The sequence below is a fragment of the Parasteatoda tepidariorum genome, chromosome 1, assembly GCF_982258835.1.
Source record: "Parasteatoda tepidariorum strain Cologne lab strain chromosome 1, Ptep-v5.0, whole genome shotgun sequence".
Lineage (NCBI taxonomy): Eukaryota > Metazoa > Arthropoda > Arachnida > Araneae > Theridiidae > Parasteatoda > Parasteatoda tepidariorum.
The window spans coordinates 40,386,057-40,412,142 of NC_141755.1; the positions used below are offsets into that span (position 1 = coordinate 40,386,057).

The following is a 26,086-nucleotide window of genomic DNA, read 5'->3' on the forward strand; positions in this document are numbered from 1 at the left end:
AGTTTAACAAAATAAAAAGAGCAAAACAGAATGCAATTTCTCATATTACAACGACAAGAGAATCGGAATTTATTCACAGCATCAGCTACTTAAAATCGCACTTAGTTCACTTAATGACGTTTACAAAGCTGTCAGATTTCGAAATAGTTGATGTTATTTCAGTGTAATTTTAATATTTTTCCTGATTCCGCAATAATTGGATATTTGAAAATCATCTTGCTTCTATGACATTTCAATTTTGATATGATTTATTGCTTTCACTAATCTGACCTGATTAAACAGCAAAGAAAGACGAAGTAATAGGAAAAGTATTAGAACGCTGAAACTCTTTTTGAAAAAATCCATATCTTTGTAACCAGTAACGTAAGTACAAAAATAATAAGATTAGATTATCAATTAGAATTTATCAATTCGACTACTATGTAATAAGAATCATGAAAATTAGATTATTATTATTCTAATAAGTTGAGGTATAATAGTTAAAGTGTGACGAACTCAGTAATTACATACATCACCAAAATCATTTTCAAGATTGATGATTTATTATTTGTTTAAGTTAAAGAAAGTCAGAATTCAATTACTCAATTATAAATATTTACGTCGCAATCATATGATTACTTAAGTCTTAACAAAAATTTAGAAAATATTAATAGCAATATAGTCTAAACAGTTTTTATTCCGAAAAGCATTTCGTCCAAACTGATGTGTATTTTTATAAAAAACTCTACGATATCTATTCGAAAAATTGTCTGCTTAACTTATATTTCATTTAAATTTAAATAATGTATTATAATTGTAAAAAGGATCCTTTTCTTGTATAAAAATAAATTTCACAAACATGCATGTTATAAATCAGCATGAAGTTGTTTGAAATTTGATATAGATTTAGTAACTTGGTCTTTGGCAGCTATTACTTAATTACGCAACTATTAATTTAATATTAAATTAATCTCGGAGCTCTTAATTTAATGTTACAATGCGAAGGCTTTATCATATTTTGAAATCATTTACATTTTACTTTAATTTAATATCATATGAATTTAGAATCATTATACTTAATGCGGTTAAAGCGAAATATCAAATAATGAAAGATCAAAATTACTTTATATTTATGTTAAATAATTAATAAAAGAAATGTATAAATAAAAATAAGTGATAAGATAAATAATAAATAACATAAAATGTCCCATTGGTATATATTTCCAAACAGATGATTTATTTTTTAATGCAAAAAAAGGTGCGAATTATTAAAAATATTACAAAACTATTTAAAAAAATTAATAAATTTGAAATATTAAAATTTTAATTTTTGAATTATTAATTGTGAATTATTAAAGATATTCTTGAAAAAATTTATTACAAACTAAACATTTAATTAAACAAAATTTATTTTTATTGGTTAATTTATGTTCCAGGAGTCTGAACATAAGAAAAAAAACATGCACAAAGTTTTTGTTATTCTGTTACTTTTTGTGCTTGTTGGAACTGCTTATATGCAATGCACAACTGACTGCAGTGCGGCTCAATGCGAACGAGAAAAATGCAGTGAAAGTGAACGAGATGTAAGAGGAAAATGTGATTGTTGTCCTGTCTGCGCACCGTTCTTTGGACCATGATGTAACTATCAAAATCATATCATATTTTTTTTAAAAATAAAGCAAGCTTTAAATATTAGTAGAATTGTATAATTAAAAAAAAGTATTACAGATCTTGAGAAAATGTTATGATCAACTAATGGAAATGGAATAGTGAAAAGAATATTTGAATTAAAAAGAATATGAATAATAGATTACCTATTTTAATTTCAAAGTATTTTCGAAAGTAATGTTGCATAACTTTTTTAAATAATTTAAATTTAAATATTAAATTTAAATATTAAAAATATCTCAGCATGCCACGTTAATTATTTAATTTTCTGTAGAAAGTTCTTTAAAAGCACATTAAATATTTTTTATCGGCGTTAAATATGAAATGAATTCACAATTTTTTTTCACTTTATTTAAAGTCGTAAATTTTGAAGAATAATAAATTAGCTCTATAAATGGTCCTTTGATTTATTTGCTCAATATGAATGAATGTTTTTATTTTTCGTCTTTTTTTAATTTTACTAGCTATCTTTAAATAAAAAACTGATTTTCAAACTTATAAATACGTGGTAATTTCTGGTTAATTGACCATACAGGAGAGATGGTTGTCTAATCTTGCTGTAATATATTGTTTCGATATATATTTCTGCAATACATCTGCTGCAATACGTCTGCTCCAATATATTTAAAAATACCTCAAATATTTATAAATGCATTGCAGCTGATGCAGTATCGCAGGCAGAAATTTATTTTTAATTTATTTATATCAATGAATCTTTTAATTTCTATCAAACAATACATTAATTTGGACAAATCGTTTCGTTTCGCGACAACATAAGTATGTGAAATTTTTATTCTTCATTTCATTTCAGGATCAAATAAGATTCTAGAATTAAGTATTCTGTTGTTTTTACGAAGAATAAGTTATATTTTTTATACTAGATGGACCTTTAAAGTGCGTACATAGTCCGATCTTTGTTCTTGACTAAAACGCAGATGAATATTATAAGGAAGAGTTGTTATAAATTCAGCGGGAATCTCATTATTGACTTCAAGGAAAAAAACCACACAAAATCGAGGAGTGAGGTTGATTTTTCATTAATCATTGTCATATGAAGGATTGTTCATAGTTAGAGTCCTTAAAATGCATCATCCGCAAAGTAAATTGTTTTTGTGCATATTTTTGTACCATAATTTTGATAGTATGTTTAATTAATTACAGTGATTTTACACTAATTGTTACTGTAAAATAAAGACTCATTAAATATCTTTATTTCAAAAATTTTACCGTAATTTTAATTGAAATTCTAAACAGTGTAGGTGATTTAACGTTGTTCATTAATTACATTGCTGTTCTATACATCTATAACCAGGATAACATTCTTGCTCTATAATAAAATATAAAATCATTGGCTGGAAAACCCGCTATATGTGTGTGGAAAGGCATTGATAAAAAATACACATAATGCTGAGGCTCATTGTAAAAATGAAGCACATTATGAATTTTTTAAAAATAAAAATTGAAATGATAGTCTTATGTGAATTTATTTTATTACATGTATGTTGACATGTATTATTTTCTCTTTTTCAGAAGAAAAGTTATGAAGGTAATAGTTACTAAAGAGTGAAATGTTAGCGAGGAGAAGTATAACATATAATGTAATGTAAATTCCTTCACTGAATTAAACGTTTTGATTCGAAAAAATGCTTACGTTTTTTTTCCATTTCATTTTTGTTTAAATAAATACTGCATAAATCGTAGGGATTGTTTTAGTGATTATACATCAAAGAGTAAGCTACAATTGCACAAAACAAAAAATTCAGAATTGTCCAAATGCGAAAATATAAATAAATTACAAAATATACGAAATAATTGGCATATAAAAAAGCTATACAATACCAAAGAATTACAAAAATATTGGTGTATAAAAAAGCTATGAGAAAACAAGATTCCAGATCATGTGTCTAAATAAAAAATAAAGTAAAATAAAAAAAAATCCTAAATTCATATAATGCTCCTGGCTATAACTCAACTAGTTTAAAATTTTGATTTACCATTTTTCAGTAACAAAGTGTTACAATACTTTATTTTCATACATTTTAGAAATGTATAAAAATGAAGTGGGAAGAAATTTTAGCTTTTAAAATATTTTATTTTATTTTCTTATTGTAGATAAGTAAATGTCGTCATGCTACATTTCTACTACAAAATGTCGATATGCTACATGGGGTTTTTGTAACAATTTTAAGAAAAGAAAAGTTCTTAATAATCCAAATGTTTCGCCAAATGTTTAGTTTATTCTTTACAATCCATCTTTTTGATTTAAAATATATTGTTCACTGATCCATGCATTCTCTTAGCTTAAAAAAATTATAACAGTTAAAATTGGCAAAAAAAAATTTACGATTGAAATTCACTGGCTCGCATAATTAATAATAGCAAATTTAGTGCTTGAAAAAAATGCTAATTGGATTTAATATCCATAAAATGCACCATAGAAATAATTAGCACAGCTGTTTAGTTTCTTTAATGTAATCATAGGTTGTACTAAACATTTTTATAATGAAACTTGTCACTTTACCTCTGACACCAAGCGGACATGTAAGAGACAAAAATTAAATCCACTGTCACTTGAGAAATATGATACTATTTTATTTTATAACCGTCGTTGAACAGCTGATAGAGTCTAGGGTTTACGGCTTTTAATTTTCAACTCCATAATCTTGTAATTTTGAACTCAATCTAAAAGAGAGGGGAGCTCTTGGATCAAGTATTGGGAGAAATCGAATTCCGCACCCAGCTCGCACTGGACTACAGTGCTGACGTAAAAAAAACCTCCGTGGTAGAAGAATCATAGGTTAGAGTCCCCTTGTCATCAGGCTAACTGTGGAAGGCTATTGTATTTTTCTTCTCCATGTAACGCAAATGCGGGATAGTTGCATCAAAAAAATCTTCCACAAGGCAAATTCGTCCCAATACTCAATCCAGAAGTTTTCTTGTCTTCTAGATTAAGTTAAAAATGACCAGGCTACGAAGTTGGGCGTTAGTTGTCGTAAACCCTAAATTGGGTTGGCTGTTCAATGACGGTTATAAAAGTCTCGAATTGCTTGATTTCTAATTTTTTTTAAAAAGGTGGGATAGCTCACCATCCGGAGTCTGCTAATGTTTAATAAAACAAATATATTATGCGTAATTATATTATTAATTTTTAAAGAACCGATTTTATTTACATTTTTAATTTATTTAGTATCATTAATTTCAACGGACACGGATTTCCTTAATTAAACATAAAGCAAAAGAGTGAAAGTAAACGCAAAAGAAAAAATATATTGGTGGGATATGGATACGTATGTGCTAATCTTTCAAGTTGCTTCCATAAACGATATCCTTGTATCGTAACTGACATAAAAGCTGGCATATCTGTGAGTTGAAAAGCTCTTATGCTTCTGGAATGCATTTTATTAGATTTTGGCATTGTCAGACAACAGTCGAATCTATTTTGTCAGTATCACATCAAGTAATGAAAAATCTGCATTTAGAAAGCTTTATATAGGGACCACCGCAATTACGCATACAATCCATTCGCTTGAAAGTTTTTAAGATATAGCGAAATAAACACAAAGTGAAATTAAAATTACCGATCTCCTGTCTAAGCTATTGTGGCCAAACATACCAAACTGCAACTTTTTGTACCATTGAAATTGGAAATTAAATTTTAAATCAGCTACCTAACTGTTCCTGGACTGGAGCGTACAAATAGAGCATCCTACCACTAATTGGGAGATCCTTAGTTTAAATCCTGAAGGCAGCTAGCGAATCTATCACATATATCTCCTTCCTCATCACTTTTGAGACTTACACATACAGATTTTGAAACATGATATAATTTAATATCATTTTACTTATTTCCCTAAGCACCAGTTTTCATTGGAAAAATGATATATATTTCAATTATTATTTATTGTTTTAAGTTGGATTTCTTACATAGTTCATGTAAAAAAAAATTATTCACATTTGATGATTTAGATTTCAAACGCATGTTTAATGATATAATTTTAATCACACTTAGAATAAGACAAGACTTATTCTAAATTTTAGCAACAAAGGTCTAATCATTTAAACTGGAGGAAAACATAGTATGGAAGAATTTTATATGGTTAAATTGTCTCTATTTATTAAAAGTTCATTACCAAAGTTGTTGTACATTCTCAGAAATAAATTTCTAATTTTTGACGATCCAACAATTTTTGAGGGGTATATTGTTAATTTTGAGAATCATTTCCTTGCTAAATTACGTGACTCGGGACGAAACGCGAATTTTCAAATATATGGCGAAAATATTTCATCAACTCATTTTCATCGTAGTTCGTGAGGGATTATTAACTCTGATGAATTAACTAGAACGATAACTAGACGATCGGAAATAAAGTGACGAAACCAGCCGATAGGGTTGTATGGTGATCAAAGAGTTGAACTCGTACTGGGAAGATCCCAGCTTCGAACCTGGCTTAGGGTATGAGTGTAATTTATATCTTTTTCATAGCGTACTTGAAACAATATTTGCATGACTTTTTTGTGAAATTGAGGATGCGAAAATTTTGATAGATTCCTTTCGTAAAATTAATCGCAATTTTATATTATGACTTAGTAATCTGATCAAAGTCGAATCTGATTTGGATAAATAATCGAAACTGATTCTATTTGCAAGTCATCTATTCGTAAGTGCATTTTATTAATAGACTTAAATGGCCATAAGAAATAAAAAGTTGATAATATAAATAAACTTGTTAATTTTTTGTAATAATATCATTTACAATAACTTCATTAAATTACTTTTTTTATTTAATTACGATTTAAATATAATTATAATTATTAATATTAAATAAATTTTTTTAATAATTTTTATCATAAAAAATACTGCTGTTAAACTGAGTCTAAGGAAGTGGCTCTAAGGGAGTTACCTAAATTGCAGGGTTTAAAAAGTGGCAGGGTACATGATAAAATAATGTTTATAAAATTGGATACTTAATGCTTAGCGGTGCAAGTAAATCTGATCAATCTTCAAAAGTATTTTTATTTATTTATCTTGAAAATGTTAAGCCTTCCTAAAGTTAACTTCTTTGCTAAGAGTTCCATTTTTGTGAATTAATGTCAGTTTTTTTTTTAAAAAGTTCCATTTTCCAGAAAGTCTTTTAATTTTAAGTGCTGTTTCCAAGCATGTTTTATGACTTTTTGTTTCTTTAAATTATTGTTGTAAGAAAATTAATTTATCTTTCCCCGGAATTTTGTTTTATAGTCTGGAACTTGAGTTGATATTGAAAGTAACAAAAAAAGACAAATCATGCCAGATATAAGTTTTAACACTTATGATGGAATTTTTAAAAATATAAAAAAAAACAATTCAGGAAAGATAAAATATTTCCGATCTGAATTAAATTAAAAAATACTGCTTACATATGCGAAAAATAAGTACATCTCTTAATGAAATTTAAATTTTCTTCAGCTACAAGAGTTATTTATACCCAAAAAGATAATCTCATCTAATTGCTGTGATCCCGACTAATCCATCGAACTACTGTGAGCTATGAGGTATCTAAGGTACTCAAGTTTGGTGAAGTCAATTTTAAAACTCGAGCAAAATAGAATTGGAAATATAAGGAGGCAAGAAAGCTTACAATAAAAGAAACTTAGCATTTTTTTGAGAAAAAAAAACAAAGATATCTACAAAGTAAATACATACAAAAATTGCATCCATCTTTAAAATCTTTACTAGGAGCGGAGAGACATTCAAAATCTACCGAGGATTCTTGCACTGTAAGAAATTCTGAATCAAATTACAGTATGGAGATGGTACATTTTATTAGAGTGATTCAGTGATTTTACGGTAATTGTTACCGTAAAATTTAAGGTAGCTCAGAGTTTTCGTTCCTCAACTTGTTACAGAAAAAATAGATTTTACCATTTAAGTAAAAAAAAAAGTAAAAAGCACAAGCAACAGGCGTATCGGTACTTTTTACTGTAATTTGAAACGATTTTTCTTAAAAGATCATGAGAGGTATTAGGAAGATTTTCAACAAACCCTTGATGTTTGATTGACATAGTACAAAATTGACGCTTCTGATATACAAAATTTGGAGCAGAAGGGAAAATTGATGCTATGTGAACATGATTTATGATGCACGAATTGGAAACTACTTTTCCGTACTGACACTTGGGCTTTTATCTTAAAATTTCAAGTAAGGCTTCTTAATATAAGGCTTCATAAGATTTAAGGTAACATCACCTGAAATTACCAAAAATCATTAAAAAATACTACGTTTCAATGATAAGCTGGCTAAATAAAAAATTAATGACATCGAATATGTTTCTCTGCAATTGTTTCTAGGCTATTTCAAAATACGAATTATATCTTCCTGGAGAAGATTATAGAGAAGTCTCGTAATTGAGCCTGAAATTTATGAAATTTGCCACGCAAGACAAAATATCTTTCTGAGGTCAAAACAAAAAATTTTCAGGTCTTTTAGTTTTTCTGTAGCACTCAGGAACAGATATTTTCTTTTATATTGCCTGATATTTTTTAATAGATCATAGATAGTTTTGTATCACAGATTTTAAATCAACCATTTGATTCTTTCTCAAATCATCATTTTCTTTTACTTCTAAATTATTTTTTTACTCTATCTTTTGCTGAAATGTGCAAGTTTAAATACGTTATATACAACAGGTAATCGCATAAATATTGCGCCACTCTCTGAAGAGTTAAAGCACATCATAACGATAAAAATTGAATGGGAACCCATGCTTGGAAAAGTCTTCAATCGTCGCTAGGGTCGCTTCTTTATTATTACGCGTTTCTTCGTACATTTGCGAACAGGACGTAGCAGGAAAGCACCCCTAGACGCATGCAGTGACATTTTCAGGCATGGTGTCTTGTGAAATTTCAATCAAAATATCTTCCCTGTAATTTAGTCACAACATTTATAACGTTTTTAAACTTGTACATTTTGATAAAAATAGACTAAAAATGTCATTTAGCAAATAACTGTAACTTATGGAGCAAAACTAAGTTCTGATTTGAAATCCCCATAACTGATTTAGGCAAAATCAAGTATTTGTAAAAATGCAACAAAAAACGTTTTCCCCCGGGCTAATCTTTTCATTAAAGTCACTTACAAAGTAAAGTAAAGAAAAAGTAAAACTAAAAATGGTAAAATTATGGTTATGAGTAAAAATGCACGTAGCGAAATGTATGGAAAGACTAAACTTTACTTTTTAGTTGAAATTAAAACCCTACTTTTAATTTTTTCCATTTTACTCTGAGAAAAATGTACTATAGTCAAAACTACCAGGATTTTTTCAAAATTTACCGCTTCTCTGACTCTACGGGAGAACCAAAACGTTCTGTAATTCCTACCGAAGTGATTTGTTAATAATTTTGGGCAAATTAACAATAAAATACGGCTTTATGATGCGGAAAAAATTTGGTAAATCTAAAATTGTAAATTCATCATGATACCTTAGAGTATGTGATGAAACTATTTATTCAGTTAAGTTTACTTTTTAGTTTTTTCTTCTTCGTTTTTTTTTTATAAAATGTGTGGTAATAAGAACTATTATTTAAATATGGTTTTAAAGGTCTAATCTGTAAGACCAAACTTCCCACTAAGCCGATAACATACGAACGGAAAAACTATCAAATTAATAGATTAAATACCGAATATTTTGGTATTATAGGCCAGGAAAATGTTTTTAACCGGAATTTTCATTACATGCATTGCTTTAAATTTACCACAATTTTTTCCCCTAAAATGTTAACTTCTGAAAAATAAATAAGATCCATGCGTTTGTTCTAAAAATGATTCAAAAGAAACCTTTAATCAATTATCCTAAAAATATTGATTATATCTTGGTACTAAATATAAATGTTGCAATATGCGACTAGCTTTCCGACATATTCATTTTCAATATTTTGAAATAAAAGTTTGGCTATACAAATTGAAAAATAGTAATTTGTACGTAAAGTTTACCTTAAAAATTAATAAATGGAAATTTTTTTCTACGATAAGATCAAGTAGATAATGCTTTTGTTTTAATAATATGAATAAAGAAAAAAAATTTCTACACATAGTATACGATACTCTTAAAAAATACTTCTAATTATTTGCTTAATCAGATTCACAAATTTATGCAATTTCAAAACGACAGATTTCATTCTATTGCGTTCTTAATACTTTTCATGATCCTGAAATAGTAAGACATTTCGCAACTCTTCATGCATTCAAAACATTATCATTTCCGTTTGATTTATTGCTTTCAGAGTTTGACAAAAACCACCCTGATTAAACAAAAATAGCGGAATAAAAGTAAGTTGACAACGCGCAACGCATAACATCCTTAAAAACTTTTTGAGAAAACTCATAGCCTTGTTATAATTAACGTGAGTACCAATTGATGTATTTCCAATTATATTAGTAATAGTAATTATACGGTTTTTGGATTAACTAACACTATTTTTTTATATATATCTTGAAAGACTGAGAACAGTTCAGATTTACACAATCGCGCCAAATAAAAAATGGTCTTAAAGTAACCATGCAACCATTAGTGTGTAAATTGTACAGACCTTGCAATCATTATTTAAAGAACTATTATATTTATAGGTGCTTCTTTTGCAAATATTTTAATACTTGAAAAATTGAATTTAAACTGAAAGTATAACAAAATGCATTAAAACGAAATACAAAGAAATTAGTGTCTATGAACATACGCACTGAAAAAATTCCAGATCTATTTACGTATAAAGTATCGGCACTTTAGGTGCATAAACCCAGAAATCTATTTTACTGTAAAATTCAGCTTTACAGTGCAGTACTATATCATAATTTCTACAGTAATACTTATTTAATTAGAGGGATTCAGTGATTTTACGAAAAACATTACCGTAAATATTACGATATTTCATATTTTTTGTGTCTTAACATGTTTCAATAAAAATGAAATTTTCGATGAAAAGTACCAGCAGACTGAGTGCCAATACTTTTTACCATAATTTAGTCCGGAACTTTCTACAGTTTGAGAAAAAGAAAAGATGTCCTCCTTTATCTTTCTTTTCTCAGATATCATCTTCTTAAATGAAATAACTATGTAATAATTTTTCCCCAATAATTTATTTTTTGCGTAGTAACAAAAATAGACTCTCAGCAAAATTTATCGTAATAAAAATGAATTTAAATAATTTATAGCAGTAATGTTTGATACCTACCGGGTAAAGAGTTTCAATTGTAGTATATACAATTAACTATAGTTAGTAAAAGTAATACTCCAACATCTTCTAACCTTAAAAAGTTTAATTTTCTTATTATGGTTATTTAAGCTTGATTTCAATTATATAAATATTAAGTATTGCGCTTTAACCATACCTTTACTTAAGTCTTAAAGAAATAGAAATAATATATGAAACATGCATCGATACACATTAACGATGAAATCTAATTAATTTACATACACAACTTTAATTTAGAACAGAATTTTTCTTTCAATCTGAAGTGTTCTTTTATTAAAAATTTTGCGCTAGCTTAAAAATAATTATTTTTTATTTATTCATTGTTTATTTGAATTTTTTTAAGGTATTTTAATTGTAGTAAAGAAGAGAATTAGTGTAGTTAAGTGTCTCTTAAATAAAGACATAATTTAAAATCAACTTGCAAATCAGTTTTAATCACACATTTAAAAGCATCTAATTAAAGTAAATGTTAAATCGCGAAAGTTCTATTAAACTGAAAATGTGAATTTCTATTCTTCTTTTTTCTAGAATCGAACGTTTTGCATTATATTTAATATCGTTGAAAGAAAAGCATAAAATAATTTTAAAGCTTAAAATTGTGTATTAATGTTAAATAATAAGTAAAATAATATTATTTGGCCCGGAAAGTAATGCTGTTTCGGTGCATTTAATATTTGTTATCAAGATTTTTTTTTAATGAATAATGTATTCACCTTCGTTGGCAACAACCTTTCAATGCCGGATTGAAAATGATTCGAAAAAAAATTAATTGGTATTTAAAACTAACGAATATTTAATGCGCTGAAACGACATTACTTTTTGGTTCCTCTAATATATAAAAGTAAAGAAAAAAATCAAAATACTTTAAAAATAATTCATTATGCCTGGAAAAGGACGCAATACACCGTAAAAAACTCTGAACCAAATTATCAAATTATCTGTATTGTATGTACGATATGAAGTCATCCTTAAAATCATGTTTGCCGTAAAATGCTAAACCTTAACTTAGACAGTAATATTTATTTAACTAGAGTAATTTATTAATTTACGGTAAATTACGGAATATCATAGTTTTGATCCGTAACATATTGAGGTAAAAATGGAAATATCGGTAAAAAGAACCAGCACAATGAGAGCCAGAACTTTTTACAGTATTTAAATATCTTTATACAATTGGAAATAATTATATATTTGTGATACTAACTCGTTATTTTAATTACATAAAATTCGCATAACTACTGAAAAGCACGTTATATCATTTGACTCGTTCTTGGATCGATTAAAAGACGACTCCGTATTTTTAATTGACGGAAGAGAAAATATCCTGCTATTTGTTTCGGATAGTATAAAGTGTTCGCTTTTGTTTAGAAAGATTTTAAGTAATCTATATTGAATATACAATCTCTAGTTTCGCGATGTATTAAATACTTAATTTTTCACTCCTTTTTTCTTCTTTGCTTTCTTATAGGTAAATATGTGAAAATCGCTAGTTAAAACATCACAAAGATCTATCCTACAACTTTGTTTTATCTTTAAAGAAATGTACAGTGTGCAATAAGAGTAACTGACCACACTGAATAACTTTTGATCTAATGATTGAATCTCCACAATCTAGGACTCAATCTTAATGGTCCAACCGGGTGAAATCGAGTATGGTATTTAATTATTGCTGCCGATATTTTAAGGGGAGTCGATAGGGCATATACCAATAATGTTAAAACTAATATCTTTTTCGAAGTATTTTTTTCTCAAATCTGAAAAATGCATTGTTTTAGTTTTTTTCCCTGAATAGTATATGCATTTACATATTTTAGCAGTGATAACTGTTAATACCTATCTTTGTTAGGATTTTTTTTCAAAAAATTATGAGCAGAGAACTTTTAATTTTTTTAAAAGTTTCATTTTTATAAATCTATCATTACTCAAAAAGTATTCCTGTTAACACAAAACAAATTATCACAGCTTACAAATGATATAATCTCAAATATCTCCAAGAAATTTCAAAACGATGTCATAAGTATTTTCTTAAAAAAGGTACATCGAAAAATTTCAGTTTTAGCATTATTGGTATATACTCAACCGACTTTCCTTAAGTTACGAAATCAGACAACACAACGTTTTTTAACTTCAATAAACATACTGTTTTTCAACGAATATGGATTTCTGATAACTAAAACATAGCGAATACCTGCAATAGGGTCTCAAGGCAACTCTTAATAGTTAGGTCATGAAGGCGGGCAAAAGTTTGGACCCCTTAAAGTTATCTTCACTTTTTGCATATTTTGCCATAGCTCAAAAACTTTTTAAGCGAATCAGAACAATTTTACATGCAATTATTAAAGTTGCATAGCTAAAGATAATTCCCTGTATAAAAAATTTTGAGAAAATATTTATTATTTTTATTATTTAATTTACTAGGAGTTAGAAAGTTTTAAATTGCAAGATAAACAATTGCTTACGTCATATTAAAAAAACCGATCGTATACCGCAAAATACAAAATTTGAGTTAATACCCGTTCCTGACGAATCGAAATTTAATAAAGTCGTATTTTTAGTTGTATGTCTTTTCGTTGAATCCTGGAACGTGGAGATCCAATTATTAAATCAAACGTTATGTTTTTTCTTTCGTTTTTTGCGCCATGTACATTCTTAAAAAAACGTACATTTATATGGAACAATAATTTCTTAATTTCTCCTCATATGAATTTATTTTTTCTGCCCACCACTGTATTTCTCAAGGTAAGGCAATTCAGAATAATCCAGCCTTGAATCATAGTGTAAAAATATACTTGTAAAATCTAATTGTAAATGAAATATGTAGTACTACTCAACATTTCGATTATTTATTAATTGCTTTCTTTGTTCTAGTGAGCGCTTATTTCAAGAAAAAATCATGCACAAGATTTTAGCTATTCTGTTACTTTTTGCGATTATTGGTACTGCTTATACGCAATGCACAACTGACTGCATTTGTTGATTGTATACAAGGATGCGGTGTAAATGAAGTAGATATAAGAGAAGAATGTTCTTGCTGTGCACTATGTGTACCTTTGAATGAAAACTGATGCAAGTATGAAAAATTCTTAGATTTTATTTCTTTTATAATATATTTGTGATTGTATCATTAAAACACGGCAAATTTTTTTTTAATTTTTGAAAACAATACTGTCATGCTTTTTTATTACATTCAAAATCAAATTTCTAAATTATAAAATTTGCATTTTCCTTTAACCTAAAGCAAGACAGCCTGCAGTTTTCAAAAATAATATTGTATTATTTTAATTTAATTTTTAAAGCAAAAAAATTCAGCATTTAGACTTAACTTTATTTCGTTGATGCGAATTTGAAATATGAAACGACTAGAGTAAAACAACAAAGCCCATGGTTTTTTTCTTAATGTGCAAAGCTCACAATTTTAGAAAAACTTATAATTATACATTACATGCGTAACTTAACTAAAAGCAATACGGTAGAAACCTGCAAGAAATATGTGCTTTTTAATAAATTTTGAGAACGGTTGTGATAAATTGAATACATTTTGCAGCTCATAATGGCATTCGCATAAATTTTGAGAACTGTTGTGATAAATTGAATACATTTTGCAGCTCATAATGGCATTCGCATAAATTTTGAGAACGGTTGTGATAAATTGAATACATTTTGCAGCTCATAATGGCATTCGCATTTTATCATAAAGTGGGAAAATATAGACTAGAAAACTTCCGGTAGATTTATAAAAAGTCATTAGCAGTAAACAAATACATAATTTATTTGCAATAAAACAATTTATTAATTTGAAAATGAAATGTTGAAATTAAAGAAATAGCTGAACTAATAAATGCAATGATATCTTCTCTTTTACAGGTGAAATTTTATAAAAATAATGCTTACATCGATTGCAATGTTAGCAAGAAGCAGAAGAATGAAAGATAATGTCTTCCAAATAAATAAAATGATTTGATTCTAAGCCGATGTCTAAGTTTTTCCTTTTTTGTGTTTAAAAAACATCGCACCAATTATAGATAAGTGTTGATTTTCTGCAGCAATTTTAAACGTTAAGGAAAATCTTAATTACGAATATTGGAGGCATTACACAGCACCGTGTAAACATGGCCATATTTTGATAGTTCTAATTTTTCTTAAGCATTTATAAATATTACTCTTAGTTCATTAGAAATTTATAATTAACTATATTTATAATAAGAAATTCATTTGTTAATGAATAGTACTTTCATCCTGCAATGACGCTGTTTTTACCACCCTCTGTGCTCAGAGTTCCCCGCTGCACTAAAATTGAAACAAAAGTCGAATTCTTTAAAAACTTGTTTATTTTACTATACAAAATAATAATCAATTGTAATTAATATCCATATACATTAATACAACAATAGTGCAAATGTTTCTGCAATGCGAGTTATCTCGTCCGTCACGTTGAAGGAGTTAATAAAATGCTTCTTACTACTTTGTTTTTTTTTTTAAATGTAAATCTTAGCACAAGTGTCACAGGTTATACTACGGTAAGTCCAAATGTAGTAACATATCAATATAATAAAGTAAAACGATGATATAAACTGAGTCTGGAGGGAAAAAAAGAGAGGCAATTTAATTTTTATTTGATTCTCAAGCTCATTTTAAATAAAATCGTGATATTAATATGTAATTTTAATACATACTTTTCTATATCTTCCTTTACATAAAATCTATAATTCGTATAAATGAAATAAATTCTGCATTCACTAATTCTTTTAATTGAAAGGATTTTTTAATTAAGATCAACTGTCTTGATTAATATTTTAAGGCATTTCCAACTATTTAATACCTTAAATCTCCGAAAGCAATTGAATTGTTTTCGTTTTTTTTAACGGAAGTTGTTGTTTTTTTTAAGCAAAACCAGAAATTTTTAGGATTCAGAAGGAAGAATGACGCTATTCCTTAAATAATGATTTATGACAATTTTTTTCATTAAAACAGAATAAATAAAATTTGGATAAAACTTATCTTTAACTTATACATTTAATTTTTTAATAGTTTTGAAACTGAAACACATGCGAAATAAAAATTAGTTTTTGAAATTAATTTAAAAAAAAACAATCATTTCCACAAAATATTAGCAAATAGAAAATATATTTTAATCGGAAAATTTCATTACATTTCTGCCTCTATCTGAAATCGTTATTTAGAATGAGACTTATTAAATCTAATGGTTGAAAAAATCTTTAGAAAATAGTATTTAAAAATCAGTAGAAAAGAATTTAATGTCATAGGATTCACTTAATTATTTACCTATGAAAGTACCGTAGCAGTGCAGTAAGAGCAAGTAGTGTTAAAATTTAACTGTTCCATTAAACCCCCTTTTTAAAAATACACGTTTGAACGATATTTATTAAATTGCATGAAACTTTATCTATGAGATTGATAACGTAGGCAGCTATTAAATTATTAATCCCAAAAACCTGAAGCTGTAAGATATTATCGTAATTGTAAACTTCACCCGCATCCAAAATATACAAATGTAAAATAACAGTCAACATGTTTCAAGCACTTAAAAAATAGGCACCCATTTTTAAAACTTGCCAGATGCGAATGTAAAGAAACAAAAATGATTTGAAATGAAAAAAGTTAAGTTGCCGATGAAAACTGGAAAAATAAAAGTGAGAAACTGAAAACCAGAAAAAACACAAGAGATCCACAAACAACAAAACCACAGAAGCCAAGAGAAAAAAAATTATTAACAGAACAAAAAAATTCACAGTAGTCGAGAGGCAAATCAGGGTAAAATGTATTTCCACTCTTTATGAGGGGTGGAAGTAATGTTGTTAACAAGAAATTTAGCATTCAACATAATATAATCAAGATGAACTGATGTGATTGGGGTGAAACAGAATTTTTAGCATTTCCGAAAATGAATTTATGTCCAACATTCTAACAATTTGAACCAATTGAAGATTTCTTATATTATCTATAATTTAGACTTGGACACGATAAATAAGCCCGTTATTTTCTGTTTTTCATATTTTATCTCTCGTCTTATGCGTTTTATGCGTCTCTTATTTTTTCCTTTTTAACAGGTAAACTTTAACAGACTTTTTTATTTTAAATCATTCTTGTTTCTTTACATTTACTTCTGGCAAAGTCTTCGAAATGGAGGCCTATTTTAGAAGAGCTTAAAATATATCTACTGTTATTTCATAAAGGTATATTTTAAAGTGAATAATTTTTTTAATTTTTATTCTCAAATTTCAGCTTACTTTGAGAAAAAGTATTTTCGTAAATTTTTGAGGTTTACTTTAGATTTATAATTTTAATACCCCTTCTCTCCATAATAAATGTGAAATTTTTATTCAGGTTGTTTTTTTAAAAAATTGCGTCTATCCCAGACGGATACCTTAATAACATCGGTTAACGTGTTTATTAAGTTTTTTTTTTTTACCATGGATTTTTTCTTAACAATTCACACTCTTGATATTTTCAAAACTTTTTTAAAAATAATTTCATTAACTTTCATAACGAGATAAAAGTGGATAAAGCATATTTTAAAAAAATGGTCTGATATATTGTGAAGATAAAAAAACGTTTTCTTAGCTATTTGTGAAGATAGTTTATTCCATAAATTATAGAGAAAAATGTATGTAGCGAAATATATGACAAGACTACATTTTCATATTTATTACAGGTTAAAACCACGTTTTGTAAATTTTTGTCATTTTTCACTTAGAAATGAGCATGGTCAAAGCTACCTGAATATAGTAAAATTTACCGTGTTTCTGTCTCTACGGAAACAACAAAAAGCTCGGTAATTTTAGTGAAGTGATCCACTGAAGTGATTGGTAATAATTTTAGTGAAATGAACAAAAAATCTGGTTTAATAATATGCGATAAGATTTGGTAGATGATGTAATTTTATCAAGGCATTTAGAGCATAAAAAATAAAATTAATGTCATAAAATGTCATAAAAATTCTTTCACAATTATAAATACTTTTCAATTTATTAGTTTTTACTATATATGCGGTAATAAGAGGTATAAATTTTAAAACTAGAATTTTCGCTTAGCTGTCATATTACCAAACAGAGAATTTACCAAATGAATGGTTTAAATTCCGTAAATTTTTAAATTTATTAGCAAGAATAAGGGGTTTGTTATACCAGAATTGTCATTATCATACAGTACAGAAATGTTACCAGCAGTTTTTTTCCTAGTACGTTAACTTTTAAGAAATAACTGGAAGATCTATGCGATTGTTTTAGAACATAGAGTAATGATATTACACATTTATTAATCAGCCTAAGAAATATCAGCCCACTCTTCTTTTTAAGATAATAAAGAATTGAGAAATGTTATTCTTCCAACAAAATCCTTATCAATATTTTGAAATAAACATTTTACTAATTTTTCAAAGTCTAAATATTAATACACATTTAATGGTACCATTGAGTCTGTTCGAAAAGTAATCACTTGGTAAATTTTCTTTGTTTTTGTTTGACTTTGTTTTTTACATATTTTAGTTGTTATTCAAACTCATAAAGTCAAAATAATCTTAATAAATGAACAAATGTATAAAATATTTCCTTAAAAGTATAAAACTATTTTCAAAATTTTATATTAAAAAGTTAGAATTTATCATTCTATGATAATTTATGACTGTGTTAATGTTATGATTCTGTGATATGCAATTAAATGATTTAAAGTTCAATGTGCTTGTTAAAATAATTTGTGCAATAACATCTGTATCATACGTAGCCTTAAATACGTAGGTTGCGCTATGAGATATGCAAACACACCTACATGCACATTGCAATGTGCGAATGCAATTTACATATTTTAACATTCTGGGTAAAATCTTGATTGTTATAATAAATTTCAGAAACTTTCCAAAACTTTCATGGAATCGTTACTTTTGGTTTATTTAAGGAATACTTTTTTTCGTCTTTTATTTCCAATGGCAAGGCAAAAAGGTACAATTGGAAAGATGAAATAGATAACGAATGCAAATGTACAAAGGATAACAAAGAAAGAAGACCGAAGTCATTGCCTTAAAAGTTCTCTTGCTTCCCAATATCTTGAGGACTCAGTGTGTCCATGAAGGGCCCCACAACCCTGCCCAATTTGTCACCAGATTTACAAAGTGGACAAAAAGGCGTGGTGAAAAGGCCTATGCGGTATAAGTGAGCAGAAAAAGAATCGTAGCCTGTATATAAGAGGAAGGCCGTTATTGCATCACGTCTTGGTTTGTCGGGAACAGTGGCGTAGCGAGCTTAACTCGCTCCCGGGGCACAATAACCCTTTTAGAGCCCCCACCCCATTCAAAAACCATATAATATTATATGTAAAATGTACTCTCAAATTAATAAATAAATAAAGTAAAATAAATAAAGTCATAGACTTAAGCTAGGCTTTAAATTTGAGACAAAAAATGTAGTTGAGAGAACAAATCTAGATTTTGAAATGTATATGATCATCTAGAATTAGTTCAAAAGATACCTATCATTTATTTTACATATTTATAAAGAAATATTTTAAAAACACGCAATTTTAAAACAATAAAAAAGTAAATATTTATTATTTCTAAGGAGATACATATGTATAATAATCATATGATTATAATACGTTAATAAAACTAATTACTATGTCTAAATTTTCCGTGCTTTTGATGAAGCAAATGTATCAATAATATCATCAAAATTGATCACTTAAAATTTTTCTCTTTCCACACTTAAAAATGCTAGGTCACTTAGGCGATCTGTCAAAATTAATTTTAATTTGCTGAACGACCGTTCGCAGCTAGCAATTGATACTGAGATAGTCAGGAGTATTTTAAATGCCGCTCTCAGGTTTGGAAAAACATCTTCTCCATTCGAGATTGATTATAAAAGTAAAAAATTCTAATGGAGTTTTAGGTTTAATTTCTTTTCTACTGCGGAGTAGCATTTTTCTGTCACATATTTTGATAAAAAGTTCTATTACATTGAAATATGTATTATAAAATTATCCCAGATATTTAAAAAAAATTTTCAAGGTCGTTATCAACATTATCCTTGTTTAATAAATTTTCAACGTCTAGTAGAAATCCAAATTTGAAATTAAGGTCACTTAATCGTGTAAATCGTGTACACATTTCTTCTTGGAGACGATCAAGAGAGCTTTTCATAACGCGAGAAATTTCACTTTCTGCGGAAAGACCACCATAGCCAATTTTCCAGGCACGTATTGTTGTATCCATGTCCCAATTTTCACAAAGAGACTCTGCTTTCTCTATTGTCTCTTTACAGAGCTTGTCTCAAATTTCGGCTAGTTCAGTCGCTAATGACTCAAGATCATGGAACATTTCTCTAAAATTCATTCTAGGATCTTGTAATCTGAGCTGCAAACGATCAATCCTTCTTAAGATTTCATACCAGAAATGAACTAAAGTTATAAAACAAAAGGTTAGTATATTTTGCAACAGAATTGTAGCTTCACTTCTGATGTCACTTCTATTGGTAGTGTGCCCTGCTAATTTTTCTATTAGTTCTTTTATATTCTCTAGCCCATAGATGACAACGATAACCGCTTGTATTCTGGCGCTCCATCGCGTTTCAGGCGTGTGACCTGCCATCACGGCAGCATTATCGTAACATTGTGATCCGCAGTTTGTTAATGAAATTTCATCGTAATTTAATTTCTCTAAATTTGCATTTTCGATCGAGGCTGCATCTTTAGCATGTATTTCAGTAAAACTCAAAAAATATTCTTTGATGGAAACTTTTTTATTGATAAAATCAGCATCTACATACCTAGCGACTTGGGACATTTGTTCTCGATGAGAGATATCAAGAGTTGAATCAGACTAAAGTCCATAATATTTATTTCCTTTGATATCGTTTATTAGTTGATTTCGAACTGTAGATGCCAGAAGATGAATGAATTCATTTTGAATCTCTGGTGACAAATATGAGAACAACAAATTTTTCTGTTAACAAATTTTCTCATACTCTATTCACTTAATAATAGAATCGTCGAGTAGATGCAGTAAGTAATTGATTTATTACTTGCCAAGAATGCCTTGAACTTGAAAGGTAGTAACATAGTGAAATATACAATATAATTTGTGCTGATATTAAACTTATATATAACATTTAATATTTAATAACATTTCATTTTTATTCTAAGCAGAGCGCGATGACAAGGACGTGAATTAAATATTGAAATATATTTAATATGAATTAAATATTGAATATTATGAATAATATTTATGCATTAACATTTATTATATTACACTGGCACTAATTTAAAATATATTTTCCAGAAATCAATTATAATAAAAAAAAATTATCCAGAAATTTTTTGTTTTGCGGACCATTTGGCGCCCCTTTGTGAAAAGCGCCCGGGGCATGATGCCCCCCCCCTGCTCACCCCTCGCTACGCCACTGGTCAGGAATTAACATTTCTCCAACTTTTCAAAGCTGTGCGAGTCTGAAGGTCTCGCAATGAGTTGGTTTTACATAAATTTTTAAGGAACAGTTTGATTTTCCAAAAGGAAGTTGCCGCATTTGGTTATTGTAGCAAATTGGCACCATTTTTGGCAAGTAAATCTGCCTGCTCATTGCCCCTAACACCACAATGGGCCACAATTTAAGGAATACTAACTCGATAGTTTTCACATATTTACATCAGAATAGTTTAACGAAATAAGAAGAATAAAACAGAATACAATTTCCCAAGTTATACCTGTGTTTAAGTTAAAGAAAAATGGCATTAATTCACAGCACCAACAAATAAAAATCGCTTATGACGTTTACAAAACTGTCAGATTTCGAAATATTTCATGTCATTTTAGAGCAAGATTTATGATTTTCATGATTCCGCAATAATTAGATATTTGAAAAATCCTCTTGTTTGCATGACATTTCATTTCTGCTTTCATTATTTATTGCTTTCAGGAATTTTACTATAATGTATCTGATTAAACAATAAATAATGACGGAGTAATAGTAAATGTATTAGAAGCGCTAAAATGCTTTTTGAGAAAATCCATTGCTTTGTAACCAACAAGGTAAGTAGTAGGATTATAAGATTAGATTATCAATTAAAATGTTTCAATTCGAATATCATTTAATAAGAATCGTGAAGATTTGATTATTAATATAATAAATTGAGATATAATAATCAAAGTGTGAGACAATCAGTAAATACATAATTAAATTTTGTCATCAAAATCATTTTTATGATCGATAATATATTATTTTTCATACGTTAAAGAAAACCAGAAATCAATGACTGAAATTTAGATATTAACGTGGCAATCATATCACTACTTAAGTCAGTTAAAAAGGTTAGAAAATGGTAATAGTAGTATTATCAAAATAGCTTACAACATTCAAATTAACGTGAAATTTTATAATCCCCGCTGGATATCGATTTAAAAAATATTCCTATTAACTTGTATTTTATTTACATTTTAATAATGTATTATGATTGTAAAGAAGATACAAATTTTTGTTTAAAAATAAATTTCATAAAAATTCATACTTTAAAATCAGCATGAAGTTGATTTAAAATTTATATAGATTAAACAACTATTGATTTTTTACGCAACTATTATATGTTAAACTAATGACGGAACTCTTACTTTAATGTTACATTGCAAAGACTTTATCATATGTAAAAATCATTCCCATTTTCCGTTGATTTAGAATCATTTGAATTCAGAATCATTATAATTTATGCGGTTAAAGCACAATATCAAATAATTAAAAATCGACATTACATTTTATTTATGCTAAATAATTAATAAAAGATGTGTATAATAAAAATAAATGATAAGGTAAATAACAATTAACATAAAATACCACATTAGTATATATTTCTAACCACATGATTTATTTTTTAGGGGAAAAAATTTTGCAAATTTTTAAAGATACAAAAAATTTTTTTAAAAAAATTTAAATTTAATTGGAATTATTGAAATTTAAATTTTTGAATCATTAAATGAAAATTACTAAAATTTAAATTTGTGAATTATTAAATTTAAATTATTAAAATTTGAATTTTTGAATTATTAAATTTAAATTATTTAAATGTGAATTTAAAAATTATTAAATTTAAATTATTAAAATTTGAATTTATAAATTATTAAGTCTAAATTAGTAAAATTTGAATTTTTGAATTATTGAAAAATTCTTGAAAAAAGTACTTGGAAACTAAGCATTTAATTAAACAAAATTTATTTTCGGTTAATTTTATGTTCCAGGAATCTGAGCACAAGAAAAAAGAACATGAACAAAGTTTTTGTCATTCTGTTGCTTTTTGCGTTTGTTGGAACTGCTTATATGCAATGCACAAATGACTGCAGTACTGCTAGATGCAAACAAGAAAAATGCAATGAACATCAGCGAGATGAAAGAGGAGAATGTGATTGTTGTCCCGTATGCAGACCTTTCTATGGACCATGATGTAATTATCAAAAACATATTATATTTTTTTTATAATAAAGCAAAGCGTTAAATACCAAGAGAATTGTATAATTACAAAAAATATCGCAAAGCTAGAGAAAATATTATGAACAACTAATAGAAATGGAATAGCGAAAGGAATATTTGACTTAAAAAGAATAAGAATAATAGATTACCCATCTTAATTTTATAGTATTTTCAATATAATAATGTTATTGCATCACTTTTAGTGTATATATTAAAAATATATCATGATATCACGTTAATTATTTAATTTTGTGCAAAAAATTCTTTAAAAACACATTAAATATTTTTTTTATCTGCGTTGAATATGAAATGAGTGCTTTAAAAATACTTGATCTGTTTTTTTTTAGCTTTATTTGAAGTCCTAAATTTTAAAAAATAGTAAATTAGTTCTGTAAATTTTGCTTCGATTTATTTGCTGAATATCAGTGAATGTTTTCTTTTTTTGTCGTCTTTCGTATTTTACAAGCTAGCTTGAAATAAAAAACTGATTTTAAAAATAGAAATACGTGGTAACTTTAGGTTTATTGACCATGAAGAAGAGATGGCTATCGAATCTAGCAGCAGTATATTGCTTCAATATATCTTGCCGCAATATATCTACTGGAATATATATGTATATTACTGAAATACTTCTACTGCAATATATTTAATCATACCTCAATATTTTTAAATGAATTGAAGCAGATGTAGTTTCGCAGGAAGCAATTTAACTTATTTAGCAATTTGGACAAATCGTTTCTTTTTACGACATTAAAAGTATGTAAAGTTTCTAATGTTTATTTCATTTCGGAGTCAAATAAAAATCTAGAATTAAGTATTCTGTAGTTTTTTAATGAATAAGTTATTTTTTTAACTAGCTGGACCCTTAAAATGCATACATAGTCCGATATTTGTTTGTGACTAAAACACAGGTGAATATTATAAAGGAGAGATGCTATAAATTCAGTGACCATCTCATTACTGACTTCAGGGAACAAGACCACGCAAAATAAAGGAGTGGCGTTCACCTTTCATTAAGCATTGACATATCAAGGATTGTACACAATTAGAGTCCTTAAAATGCATCATACGAAACAAGCATTTTTTGTGTGCATATTTTCGCATCATAATTTTTATAGTCATATTTAATTAATTATAGTGATTCAGTGATTTTACAATCGTTACTGTAAAACAAAAGATATAATCGATTCTTTAATTTTTAAAATTTTACCGTTACTTTAATTGAAATTTTTACAGTGTAGGCAATCTTCAGCTGTGCATTAATTACATTATTGTACTATACATATATTACCTGGATATTTTGGATTTGTTATAAGATATAAAAGCATTGGTTATCTGGAAATTCATTATAAAATTGTTTAAAGGCATTGATGAAAGATACGCAAAATGCTGAGGGTCATTGTAAAAATTAAGCACGTAATACATTTTGTAAAAATGAAAGTTGAAATGAAAGTGTTATGTGAATTCATTTTATAACAAGTATGGTGACATGCATTGTTTTTCTCTTTTTCAGAAGAAATATTATGAAGGTAATAGTTATAAAGTGTGAAATGTTAACAAGGAGAGAAGTATAAACTGTAATGTAATGTAAATTCCTTTTACTGAAATAAACGTTTTAATTCGAAAAAATGCTTACGTTTTTTTCCTTTTCATTTTTGTTTAAAAAAATATTGCATAAGTAGTAGAGATTACTTTAGTGTTTATACATCAAAGTGCAAGCTACACCTGCACAAAATAACAAATTCATAATTGTTCAAATGCGATAAAGAACAATGAATACAAAAAAATTGCTGTATAAAATAGCAATGAAAAAACAAGATTCTTGATTGTCTAAATAGAAAATAAAATAAAATAAAAAAATTTACTAAATACATATAATGCTCCTGGTTTTAACTCAACTTGTTTAGTATTTTGATTCTATATTTTCAGAAAGAAAGTGTTACAATTCTTTATTTTTACACATTTTAAAAATGTATAAAAATGAAGCCTGACACAATTTTAGCTTTCACAATATTTTCTTTCCTTTTTTATTGTAGATAAGAAAATGTCAATATACTACTGAGTTTTTGTAAAAATTTTAACAAAAGAAAAAATTTTAATTACGCAAATTGTTCATCTAATTTTTCGTTTATTCTTTAAAAATCATCTTTTCGCTTTAAAATATATTTTTCACTGTTTTAGATCCATGCATTCTCTTAAAAAAATTATTAAAAAAATTATAGCGATTTAAAATGCGTTTTGTTTTGACTAAAAAAATTACAAATGAAATTCATCGGCTCGCATAATTAATTATAGCAAATAAGTGCAAACTTTATGTTTGAAAAAGTTGCTAATTTGATTTTATATCCATAAAATGCACCATAGAAATAATTAGCACAGCTGAATAGTTTTTTTAATGTAATCATATGTAATCACATGTTGTACTAAACATTTTATAACGAACTTTGTCACATTACTTCTGACACCATAAGCATATGTAAGAGACAAAAATTGAGTCCACTGTCACTTGAGATGTATGAGATTAATTTGTTGTATAATCGTCGTTGAACAGCAGATCCAATTTAGGTTTACGGTTTTAGGGTTTACGGCCAATTTTCAACTCCATAATCTTGTAGTTTTGAACCCAATCTAAGAGACAGGAGAACTCCTGGATCAAGTATTGGAAAAAAATCACCTTCGTGCAGGACTTTTTAATGACACTAACAGGCAATTGCATTACATGGAGTGGAAAACCGCGAAAACCTCCAATAGTTTGCCT

General features: G+C 27.5%; 3 long non-coding RNA genes across 3 annotated transcripts; all 3 read left to right on the forward strand.

Annotated features, from left to right (window-relative positions):
- Window positions 1-224: 224 nt before the first annotated feature.
- On the forward strand, window positions 225-3,293 carry LOC107455495 (uncharacterized). The gene is made up of 3 exons (XR_006226143.3): window positions 225-363; window positions 1,416-1,617; window positions 3,178-3,293. It is a non-coding gene; the product is annotated as an uncharacterized LOC107455495 (long non-coding RNA).
- Window positions 3,294-13,743: 10,450 nt separating this feature from the next.
- Window positions 13,744-14,842, forward strand: LOC122271059 (uncharacterized). Its single transcript, XR_006226135.3, has 2 exons — window positions 13,744-13,940; window positions 14,735-14,842. It is a non-coding gene; the product is annotated as an uncharacterized LOC122271059 (long non-coding RNA).
- Window positions 14,843-21,747: 6,905 nt separating this feature from the next.
- Window positions 21,748-24,959, forward strand: LOC147816401 (uncharacterized). The gene is made up of 3 exons (XR_015433413.1): window positions 21,748-21,902; window positions 23,100-23,302; window positions 24,842-24,959. It is a non-coding gene; the product is annotated as an uncharacterized LOC147816401 (long non-coding RNA).
- Window positions 24,960-26,086: the final 1,127 nt, after the last annotated feature.